This window comes from Pithys albifrons, chromosome 26 (genome assembly GCF_047495875.1).
Source record: "Pithys albifrons albifrons isolate INPA30051 chromosome 26, PitAlb_v1, whole genome shotgun sequence".
Taxonomy (NCBI): Eukaryota; Metazoa; Chordata; class Aves; order Passeriformes; family Thamnophilidae; genus Pithys; species Pithys albifrons.
In genome coordinates this window covers 6,843,802-6,855,738 of record NC_092483.1, presented here as the reverse complement: position 1 = coordinate 6,855,738, position 11,937 = coordinate 6,843,802, and the positions used below count along the sequence as shown (strand labels likewise).

The 11,937-nt window shown below is 38.1% G+C and overlaps 1 long non-coding RNA gene across 1 annotated transcript; it reads left to right on the top strand.

The window, feature by feature from the left end:
- The first annotated feature begins 315 nt into the window (after positions 1-315).
- On the top strand, positions 316-11,739 carry LOC139683037 (uncharacterized). The gene is made up of 4 exons (XR_011699743.1): positions 316-400; positions 6,269-6,286; positions 10,058-10,168; positions 11,551-11,739. It is a non-coding gene; the product is annotated as an uncharacterized lncRNA (long non-coding RNA).
- Positions 11,740-11,937: the final 198 nt, after the last annotated feature.

Sequence of the window (11,937 nt, the reverse complement as noted above, 5' to 3'; positions counted from 1 at the left end):
GGGTTGGACCAGGGGTGGGACTGGGGCTGGACTGAGTAATGTGTAAAGCAATGATTGGAGGGATCTTATTATAAAAGCCATGGAAAGAAGAACTAAGACACATGCATGTCATCCTGTATTCCTGTGGGCTGTAGGCCCTGTGTTATTAAAGGACCTTTACTTTTTATCTTACCCTACACTAACGTGGCTCGAAGTCCTGTTTTTGGGGGGAAGGGTCATTCACGGCATCAGCTGTGAAATTAAAATACTGCTTATCTTTCTTTGAATCAAACAGTAGGTCTTATTCATATCTTCTTTAATTTCTCTCTGAAAACAGTGGCTTGCAAACTGCAAAGCAACATTTGCTGGAGGCTCCCGAGATGGAGTTATTACCTGCCAGCCAGGGGACTCAGAGGAGAAGGTAATGAATGGCCAGTATTATTTCTGTCCTGTTAAGTGACATGTGTGATATATCTTGCTCTTGAACCCACAAGAGCCTGCTGTACTTCCTCCTTGACTCCGTGCTGGGCTTGGGCATAATCCAGTTTTCACACTTCAGGCTCGAAGTTACTGTTTTTGTCTCAGGCCTGGCCACAGGAAATGGGAAATATTCAGAGGAGGTACTTCTGCCTTCCTAGTCTGGGCGAGGAAGCAGAGCTAACCCTGCCTGGATTGGGTGTGCTATCCATTTTAGAAGGGTGTTGCAGCAGCAATTTTCTGCAGGGAAGTGTCTCTGAAAATCATTCCTGGTGTACTGTCCTTACATATTATTCCCATTTTATCTGCAGCTGTTACAGACTTGGTCTGCCCAACAGCAAGACTTGCCTGGTTGAAATACACTTAGATTAGTAGTTATGAAACAATGACTGTAAAATGGCCAGTGAAATTATTTATGCTGTAGATAACTATTTGGAGCAAAGGCAAAAAAGCTCTCTGTCAATTTTTAACAAAAAAATTCATATGCACTTGTATGTGTATGTTTGGTTGGTTGGTTGTTTATATTTGTTGATTCCAGTTAAGAAAACTATATTTTCAGAAATCACCACCATCAGCAGACATTACTGTTATTTGACATACTAAGTATAGGAAACAGATAATTTATTAGGAATGTATATGAACTGAGAAATGTTATTTTGGTTTTATTTTTTTTTTCCTTTTGGAGGAAAAAGAATGGAGGGATGGGAAAAAGAGGGGGCTGGAGAAAATTAGCCAAGTTTGGGAAGCAGCAACAACATGTAGAAAAAAGTGACATTTCCTCTTTCCATGTATTTTAACTTATAAAATATAATTATGAAATTTTCAGAATACAAACTTGCCTGTTGTAACAATTTTTTTCAAATACCTTGTTTTATTCTTATGTTGGTTTCAGTTTGTCGCTCTTCTTCCCCAATTCACTTCATTTTCTTTTGTCTTTATCTTAACCTCTCTCTGTGTATTTGTTTTTCTGTCTTTGAACTCCCTTGATTTTTAATTTTTTATGCCATTTCCCAAGAATCCCAAATCCTTGCCATGCCTGCATTTTGGTTTCCTTGACCTTATTAGCAAATCTAGCTTGCTAATAAATCCTCTGGCTGCAATCACAGGCACTGGGAAAACTGTTCAACCTTCCCCACCTAGCCTTGGCACCAGTAAGAGTTAGAGACCTTGCAGTGCATTGAAATAAGATACTGTGTCTTTTGTAATTGTAAGGTGTACAGGGTGATTACAAGTGAAGTATTCTCAAATCTAAAAAAAAGAGACCTGGAACACATGCCACTTCCTCTCCTGCAGACACATCAGGAGAGGGAGACAGAGTATCCATCACTATTGGAATGTGCACAGGCACTTTCTTCCCTCTGATGCACAATACCCTGAACAGTGACTTCAGACTCTAGTGTTACATATCTTGCTGTAGACACCTTAATTTATCCTCTTCATCCCTCTTTTGGAAACCCATAGAATGGGAGAGAGGATCACACATATTGCCGATCACATACTTTTTTTAAATAGAGGAAAAAGAATGCTGAGGAGAAGGTATGCTGTGAACTGAGCTAATATAGCTGGCCTAAACACATCTAAAAGTCAGTAAATGACATGTTCTGCTTGTGTGGGTTTTTCTGACTAGGTGTTCTCAGTTTCAGAATTAAATGTGTGTTTTGTGAAGCCAGGGGTGGTATTTATACTGCTTATCAGACAGACTAAAAACAAGGGTTTCTCATTTGTTCAGGAGTCCCTGGTTTCTCCCCAGCGTTATTCCTCAGCCCAAAATTCATTATTCCTTGGAAGTTGACAGGATGGTAGGTCTTTGATCAACAGCCGAATTTCTTTTCTTCCCCTACTCATTAACATGTCAATTGAGGCAGCTTTTCCCAAAGGAACAATCTGTTTATTCAACAGAAGTGTAATGGGAGGAAGGGGCCAGAAAAACTGAGGAAATGTGATTAGGAAGGGACAAGGAAAGATTAATCCTAGACTGGCAAGTATTTGTTTTCTTATGTTTCCTCTCTACTTCTCCCTCAACATGAAAGGCTAATTTTCAGTTGTAGTCACAAGGGAACCTGCCTGAACTCTTAAACTCATTGAGTCTAGGGCCTGAAATCCTGCTGAAAACTTTGGCTAAAAAGATTGCATAACTAAGCACAAAACCAGGCTACTTCTGGAAAAGGTGCAGAAATAACTGTAAGGAAGAAAAAGTTAAATGTTACTCTACAGAAGGTAGAAAGCTTGAGGTGAAAATATCTCCCTCTCTAGATGAGACAGACACGAGACCAAATTCAGCATTATCAGAAGTAGTTGCATCACAAATGCCTGCTGATGCTGGTAACTAATTTGTCACCAGTTTTTCTAATCAGACCTTATTTCAAAATAATTGTACATGATTTGTTGACCATTGTTACTGTAACTGAAAATGGGCAAAGGCAAACATTGCTTATTCTAACATTAAAGAAGTTTGAAATAGAAGTTGTAGGTCAGTAGCTAGAGCTGGCAACTTTTCTGAAATTTGGGTAAAAGTTTCATGATCCAGAATGTCTTTCCCCTGCTTATTATTGCAACAGATTATATAACTGAGATGTGTGTGATTTTTAAGCTTTGATGCTACTGTGACCCACAGAGTCCTAGGGACATAGAAGCCAATTCATGGAGAAATGCTATTGTGCTGTCTGTCCAGATATAACAGTCTTAGATAAGTACAGCTATCAGTACATTCTTCAGCTTTACTAAGAAGGGATTTTTTTTAATCTAGTCAAAGACTGGATTTGTTTGTTTCTTTGTTTCCTTTTTTGGAAAAGAGCTACTGAAAGATCTTTTGCTTATAAATTAACACTACTCTTTCAAATAAGTATTTATCTCCTAATGAGATATTCTGTTTACTCTGTCAGCAATAATCCAAAGTCAGTATACACTTTTCTCAAACCTTCCTCATCCCAAAGTTCACCACAAGCTGATGGATGTGGGCTTCGTGAACTCAAACTGGTAATGGATATTTAAAACCTTCATAAAAATTTGCCCCAAAAGATCAGAATGTACCTGCCGTTATGAGTTTCCCTGTGGCTAAAGGCTCAGTCACTCTAAGCCACCAATAAGACTGGAGGTGTACCCTCTTGGGACCATAGTCATCTGGAGTTGCGTTAGATACAGTACAGCTCAAGACACAGTGAGTCCATTGTTAAGCTAGAAATTCTTAATAATCAATAATCAATTCTCTGACTGCTGCTGGACAGATCTGTGGATTGACAATGAGGTAAAACTGGCTCAGGTAGGTAGTTTTCCCAAAGGAGAAACACAGGTGAGTATAGATTTCTCCAGACAGTAGTTTCTATTATCCTTCAAGACCAGTGGATATGCTGTTCTGTCTCTGATACATATACATATATACACAAGTTTGTGCATATACTGTTTCCTAGATCATGGAAAAAGGTTCTGTCTGCTGACATGCCAAGTCAAGTAGAATAACTTAATAAAACGCACTTGCAGCTAATAAACTCTTGCACTCAGTAGTTATTTTGTTATACTGGGATTCTCCTGTGCCAGTAAATGACTGAAGACACCAATGCCAGCAACATGTTAATGTCTTAATGAATAATTATGAAACAGTCAATATGTAAAAATGACTCCTTGAAAAACCAATAAGATCCGTAACCTAAAAATTAGTGGTTTGCTACCTTCCTGGTATGCTAACAGTATAAAACAGTAATTCTTGGAATAAAAAACTAAATGAGTGTTGTTGCTAGGGAGTGTGCCCTCCTTAGACACTGCATTTACTAGCTGCATAAAGAACTGTGCAAATGATCCAAATACTCTAAACATTTGCTGTTTTCAGCTGCCAAAACCACTGTTTGTGTAGTGTCTATCAAATAACCTAAAACACTTCCCTTACTGTAGTAATTAAACTAGACATTGAAAAGTGAGGAATGATCATTCCTCCTGAGCACTTGCTGCCAGGGAAAAAAAGAAATAATCACTTAGGCCAGTAATTTACATCTTTTAAACTTCCAAGGAATAATTCATTTTGTGCTGAAAGAAAGAGGAAAACAAGTTACAATCATGATACTGTAGAGCAATATGGAGTTGAACATCAGTGGCTTGGGGAAATTTTGTATCCAGTATATTTTCTTTCAGTAAAGAAAAGTTTTTCATGTAATGAGAAACCTCTTCTTCACCCATTTTTTTGGCTTGTCCTGGTTTTGGAAGCAGTACAGAGGAGACAGTGTTTTCTGGCAAAAAAAGACCACAGAATTCACTTACTTGCTGCTTCCACCCCCCTCCCCCATTCTTTAAAGTAAATTCCATGGCAAATTAGATATTGTATGTGGATTCCAATATTTTTGAAAGTCCAAGTAATACTTGATGGCATGTTAAACTTCAGAGAAGCTTAAGGCAGAGATAAACAAGATTTGAAAAACACAAACCACCACGCTTGTGAATTTACTGGAACACAGTGATCTGTCTACTCTTGTCCTCTTCTTATCTCGAATTTAGCTTTATAAAGCTTCATTTATGTGAACAGCTTAGAAGCCAAGATATAAAGGGGTTTTTTAAAAAGTACTAAATAGAAATAAAAACAAGCAATGTTAAAGGCATAAAATCAAACATCACAGAAGCTTAAAGATTCGTTTGTCATGGTTTTGTAGAAAAGTGAGGATTTGGGACAATACTTTTCATATATTTTTTAATCATAAGGGCAACGGAAAGAAGACAGGCTGAAATACTTTGTTAGGTTCACCAAAGTTAGCATTAGTTCACATTTCTGTTTTCTGCCTTTCTATTGATGGTAAGGTAAATAATTTTAGTAAGAATTCCAGCTGTTTATTAACAACACTGTGCATATGCACTGACATCAGACTGTAACTGGGCAGATGCTGTGTTTGTTACTTACAGCATTTACATGATGACTGTTCATATAAAATATCATGAGATTGTAATATTTATAAAATAAGGAAAACTGCATTAGATGTACACAGAGCACAAATGTGAGCTCTTGGCAAAGAAAAGAGAAGCACTTCTTTTTTTGGAGAGAGCAGTTAGTCCCCTTATCTTTGAAATGCTAATGCAGGTCAATTAGAATTTTTATTACTATTGCAACAGGAACTACACTGACATTTTAGTAGCTCCAGATTTACAAACCAGTGGTTCATTACAGGTGAGAGGAAGGAATACAAAGATATATTAACTTGTGGTGTTGCCATGTTGTTAAATAAAACTGGCATTTTCCAGGGAAATTTTCCTTATGATAGTCATAGCTTAGAAGTTAATATGCAAAATGTTTCCATGGTAATGTGCCAAGTAATAGGCCCAACAGTTATAAAGCCTACCCCGCAAATTTTGTTAGATCTATTAAGTCCATAAAATAGAAATATTTATAAACAAGAAAATATTTAGAAATAGCAAAGTTCAGTTTTGTTCATGACTTGAAAAACCTCACCAATTTTTTAGTACTTTGCAATATGAGCTCTTTTTAATAACAAAGAAAGCAAATTTAAGTAAAAGTATTATTTAAAGAGTTTTGTAACACAATTTCACTGTAGGTTCCTGAGCTACTGAGTGGGATAAATCAAACTTTATAAATCTGAAGATCTAACTAAGGATATTTAGACTGGAATTTACCATTAGAATTAAAGCTTGACTTTATTAAGAATGCTGTGCATGTTGTATGTGATATTTCCAACCAATTATCAGGTTGAGGCAAGCATTGCTAATACTGCTGACAAGTTATGCTGTTACAGATGGGCTGTGCTTCCTATTGCATGCATTACACTGACACTATACTTTCTTTCCTTTCCTTTTCTCCTGTGCCATGCTTGCTGTGTAGCAAATGGAATCTCTTGCAGTAAGTTGAAGTTCTTTCATATTTTTTGTCCATCTGTAGATGGACTAATACACCCCAATTTTACTGTTCTAAGCATGTTTTCCTTTTTTGTTATAATTTTCCTATAGAATACATGGTCTAAATGCAGTGACTAAAATAATTTACTAACTGTGTTCTGTTGAAATCTAAAACTACTGTGCCAAACTTCCAACACCTTCATAATGCTGTTTCAAATGGTCATTTACACACATTTTGAAAAATCAAGCCTTTGAATGGATGTAATACAGCTGGAGTGGAAAACAACATTTTTGTTATCTTAAAATTAATAATTTTCATTTTGTCCTAATGGAAAACTGCAATTTATAGTTGGGTGTTATATTTCAAGTGTGTTTTGTTTATATGTTGATGAACAATTTCACCACTATTGGTTTCTAATACTTGTTCAGGAAGAACAAAAATTGAGTTGCTTGATACAGTAACTAAATACTAAGTGAGTCAAACTAGAATTATCAAACTAGAATCATCAATTTAATCTTAGTTTGTCTTCATTCAATTTAGCAGCCAGAACAGTGAAACTGAATTATTCTTCTCCAGGGACTAAAAAAATAATCAGGTGTTACATGTCAGGCTATCATGAGATTTTTTTTTTTTTTTGGGGGGGGGGGTGATGTTATATGGTGTCCTCATTTTAAATCAATTTTTAACTCCCTGACAACTTCAAGTGAACGTGTGTGTAACTTCTGTGTAGTGTTGCAAGGTCTCCAAAATTTGAATAAAGTGAATTTGATCCCTGCTGGAGAACCTCAGGCTGTGTCCTTGCTTGTGAGCTGAGCAGGATGCAGGAGCCAGGTGTGTGTCCCTGACTGGCACTCAGGGTGAGTGGTTAGCACTTCCCTGCCTGGGCCACCAGCCAGCCCCCTGACATGCCCAAGCACAGTTCAAGAGAAGACAGAAGCCAGGGGGTTGTATCTGAACAGTCAGTCTTTATTTTGGGAGGACAATGGTTAGCCACACAAATGCAAACTTGGCAGGCTCTGTGCCCTCAGTTACAGAGAGTGGCCTCTGAGCAGGTTTATTTCACTGGCAGTGTCCCTCATGCCCTACCTCTTTGTTCTCTTGGCCACTGATAGGTTTTATCCCTGTTCACAAGCCAGTTCTATCCTAGCACATCTGTTCCATCCTGCTTTTTTTCCTCACCACGGATCTGCTGGGCCTTCTTTCAGCTCCTGTGGGTTTTTGTGGTATCAGGTCTCATGGGATCATGGAATGGCTTGAGTTGGAAGACACCCTAAAGATCACAGTTCCAATCACTCTGCCATGGGCAGGGACATCTTCCACTAGCCCAAGTTGCTCAAAGCCCCATCCAACTTAGCCTTGAACAGTTCCAGGGATGGGGCATCCACAACTTCTCTAGGCAACCTGTTCCAGTATCTCACTATCCTCTTGAGTAAAGAATTCCTTCTTAACAATCTAATCTAAATTTGTTGTCTTTTAGTTTAAAGCCATTGACCCTTGTCATATCACATGTGAAAAGTCTCTCTCCATCCTTTTTTAAGCCCCTTTAAGTACTGGAAGGTTATTATTAGATCTTCCTGGAGCCTTCTCTTCTCCAGGCCAAACAACCCCAGCTCTCTCAGTCTGTCTTCATAGGAGAGGTGCTCCAGATCTCATCATCTTTGTGGTGCTCCTCTACTCACTGCAACTGGTCCCAGAGCTGGATGCAGCACTCCAGGTGGTGACTCACAAGGGGCGGAATCACCTCCCTGGACCTGCTGGTCACACTTCTTTCAATGCAGCCTGGGATGTGGTTTGCCTTCTGGGCTGTGAGCACACATTATTGGCTCATGTCCAGCTTTTCATCCACTAGAACCCCCAGGTCCTTCACAGGTCTTCTCTCAATGAGTTCCTCTCCCAGTCAGTACTCATGCCTGGGATTGCCCCAACCCAGGTGCAGCATCTTGCACTTGGACTTGTTGAATTTCTTGAACTTGTTGTGAGTGCACTTCCCGAGCTCTACCACATCTCCCTGGATGGCATCCCATTCTTTTGTTGCTGTCAGCTGCACTGCTGAGCTTTGTGTCATCTGTAAACCTGCTGAGGGAGATCTCCTTGCTGAAATTCCTCCTTTCCATTTGGGTCAGTAGTACTTCAACCTTTCCCACCAGTAACAGACATGAAACATAGTGACTCAGATACCAGAGCCAGTTTATCCATAGAGGCACAGAGCTCAGTCCAGGCAAATTTACAGTGCTGACCTCTGCTGCTATGGCAGACCTGCCATGAGGTGTGAGCAGCTCAGGACAAATCCTGCTAGGCTGACAGCTGCTGGCTTGGCACTCCCCTCCTGCTCCCACTCTCCTTCATAAACCTCATTCAGGAGAGTAGTTCTGCCTCATTTTGGCAGTGCCCTTGGCTGACTGTTCATAGATGGGGAGCTGATGTCCACCTCACCCTGATGAACAAAGCTGAAATTTGCTTTGAACCTCTGTCCCTCAGCCTTGTCTGGCTGGTACAGAAATTTTGGGAACTGGAATGCTAAGGCTATGGTTCTAATTTAGGCTTGTTAACAAAAAAAAGTGGCACTTTACTATTGAACCATATGTAAATAAACACTTCAGTCAAATTAATGTTTATAATGTTCTTAAAGTACTTTTTAATAGTATTTGTGCTCACATTTGCACAGACCTCAATTCATCAAAGAACTGCAGTACATTCTGGTAGCTAAGCATGTTTGAAGTGCTTTAAAGAAGCTAAGTCATTAACAGCTTCTTCTTTTCTGCCATGTTTGGCATGAACTCTGCTCTAGTTCCTCCAAAGACATGGAAAGAGCACTGAGCCCACCCTTGGTCACTGTGTCTGTAACAGCAGGAAAAATGAAATACAGTTTGAAGTCTGTAAGGCTTTCCTGCCAAAGAGTCAGTACAAGGTCAGAACTTGTACTTGCAGAATTTTCACTTCTTACTTAGTTTGCCAAAGATTAAATGTTCTTCCCTTCTTCACCATGATCCAGCTGTGGAACTACAAGATTCCTGCTCCTAATACACACAAGAATGCCAGGACCATAACCATGTTAACTTGACCTCTTCGGTGTGTCTGACACTCTTTGTGTCATGCTGCACATTACACTTCAAGAAATGAGTGAATATTCATAGAGCTGTATCTGTGTAATCTGGGATAATACATCATAGAAGCCAAATAGCCTCTTACACATTAAACTCCATCCATCTGTTGTATAGTTTCTTTAAGATGGTGGAAAATCCATGAGCAGAGTTTTAAGTTCCAGAGCTGTGATTTCCTCCTTCTCACTCCGAGGCAGATTTAGCACCCTTCTCCTTCTCTCCTCAGAGAAACAGGCAGGATTTTTGACCCTCCTGGACAACTATTTCATAGCTTCTCTCTTGGATTTTCCTCCCTCAGAAGAGGTCTTTGACCACATCTGAAGTTTCAGAGTTTTATATTCTATGCAGCAAAGTCACTTCCCCCATATTCTTTCTCTGCTTTCCAGCTGCAAACTGGAGACAGTGAGGCTAACAAATATAAAATGTTTTGCAACTGGTGCTGACATGTGTTACCTGAGAGCTAGTCATCATAATTTTGTTTTTCAACATCATACATGACTTACCTGCAGAAGAAAAAGCATTACTTATTTTCTGAAATAGTATATGATTGTACTTTAGTAAAATAATGATTTGTAAGAACAGAACTATCTCAATGTGTTTTGTTAGTTATAAAAAAAAATCTAAACTCACTAATATTTATTAATTGTTTCTTCTTCTACAAATCTTTCCTTAGCAATTGGAACTCTGTCAGAGGTTATATAAACTGCACTTCCAGCTGCTGCTGCTTTTTCAGTCCTACTGTAAACTTATTGGACAAGTACACGAAGTGAGTTCCATGCCAGAGGTATGTAACAAACGACAAAGCCTTATACTGAAAAGGCTTCATGTTCTTATTTTTATTTCTATGGTTTAACACCAAAGATTACACTATTTCACCCTGAATATTTCTGCAAGCATACATAATCAACTAAATACCTTAATGTCATGTCTTTTTAATTCTGTAATGTTTACAAGCTTTTTCATTAAATATTTTTGACACAGCACATTCTCACTTTTGAACCAAATAGTCTTTTTGTTTAGATGAATCTGTGTATCTTACTTTCAAAACCACAATACTGTTAGTCAGGTTTATTTTCAGCAATTGCTTAAAATATGTAATACTTTAAAATATCTTTGAGGCAGTCACTCTAAGTTGAATGATCATCATTTAAGCAAAGATGCAACTTGCCATTCCATATTTGTTTTCTCCTGGTAAGATATATATATTTTTAAAATATTGAGGAAAATAAGTTATTGTACTTTGCTTTGTAAAATAAAATTTGAAGCTACGATATGTATTTATGACGGATTCTAGTAGTTTAGAGACAGTCTGTAAATGGAAATGGTTTGTTTTATCAGATGTACTGTAGCAGTACAAGGAGTTTGAATACTTAAGGAACTGTTATGAAGCCTGGCTCAGAATATGACTGGGCTGTTCATTTTTAAGAGGAGACAGGTGTAGGCATCTAGTCCACTACTGCTAGAATAGTCCTAAGTTCTAGAAATATTTTGAGTTCCTTATAATTGATTTCCACAATTGTATTTCACAGTTATGACTTTGTTAGATTGTTGTAAATAATGCAGCCTGGGGAACAATTTTATGAGGAATAGCTGTTTCACCATGAAATTTGCATACTCTGCTGGAGCCATAAGCTATTATTTAAAGGAAGTTCTATTGTTAGTTCATGTGACTGTGGTTAATTTTAGCGTGTATGAGCATGAAAAAGTAGATCCTTAGAAATTAATTTATTTATTATTTACTAATCTTGTGCTGTATTAACTTTTCAGCCTGACAAAGGGTTATACAATTCCTGTCAATCTGTTAATCATATCAAGTCCTGCATATGTTTTGTAAATAAATAACAACATCTTTCTAGAAGTATATTTTCTTCAACTTTTCCACTATGATATGAAAAACGTAGCAGGGGTGAAGAATAAAAGTTGTGTAGATGTGCTCTTGCATTTTAGCAAGCCAAAACTACTGCTTAAGGTTAAAAGAAGCAAAAGTTAAAAGATTTTTTTTTCCCTATATTGTACAGAGATCAAGAAATGTCCTTGTATTAGAATGGGGTCTTTTCCATAATGTGTACATCCAGTGCAGTAGGAAGAACAGACTTGAAACACCTACTCTTTTTTGGGCCTATGGAGAATGAAAATACCTCTCTCTGATCTTTCCCTTTGCAATAGCTGTTAAATATGTCAAGAGAACTGAGTGAGCCGAAGAAAAATCTGAAGGATGCTACTGCTGCAATCGCAGCTGAGCCTCTGACAACAGAATCTGAGCCCTCCTTCAATTCTACTGAAGCAGCTATTCAGTCCATGCTGGAGTGTTTGAAAAACAATGAACTTGTTAAAGCCGTCTGACAAATAAGAGAATGCAGGCAAGTTTTGCTACATGGTTCATATTAGACTTTCATGTTTAGAAAAGTATGCATTTATTATCTTCCTAACTTTATACTAAATGTAATGCACTGAATCAGCATAATTAATTAATATGTTTCAACAAGGTACATGGGGCCATTGATATCATTAACTTCTGCAGGGATGTGCCACAAGTAACTATTAAACATGCAT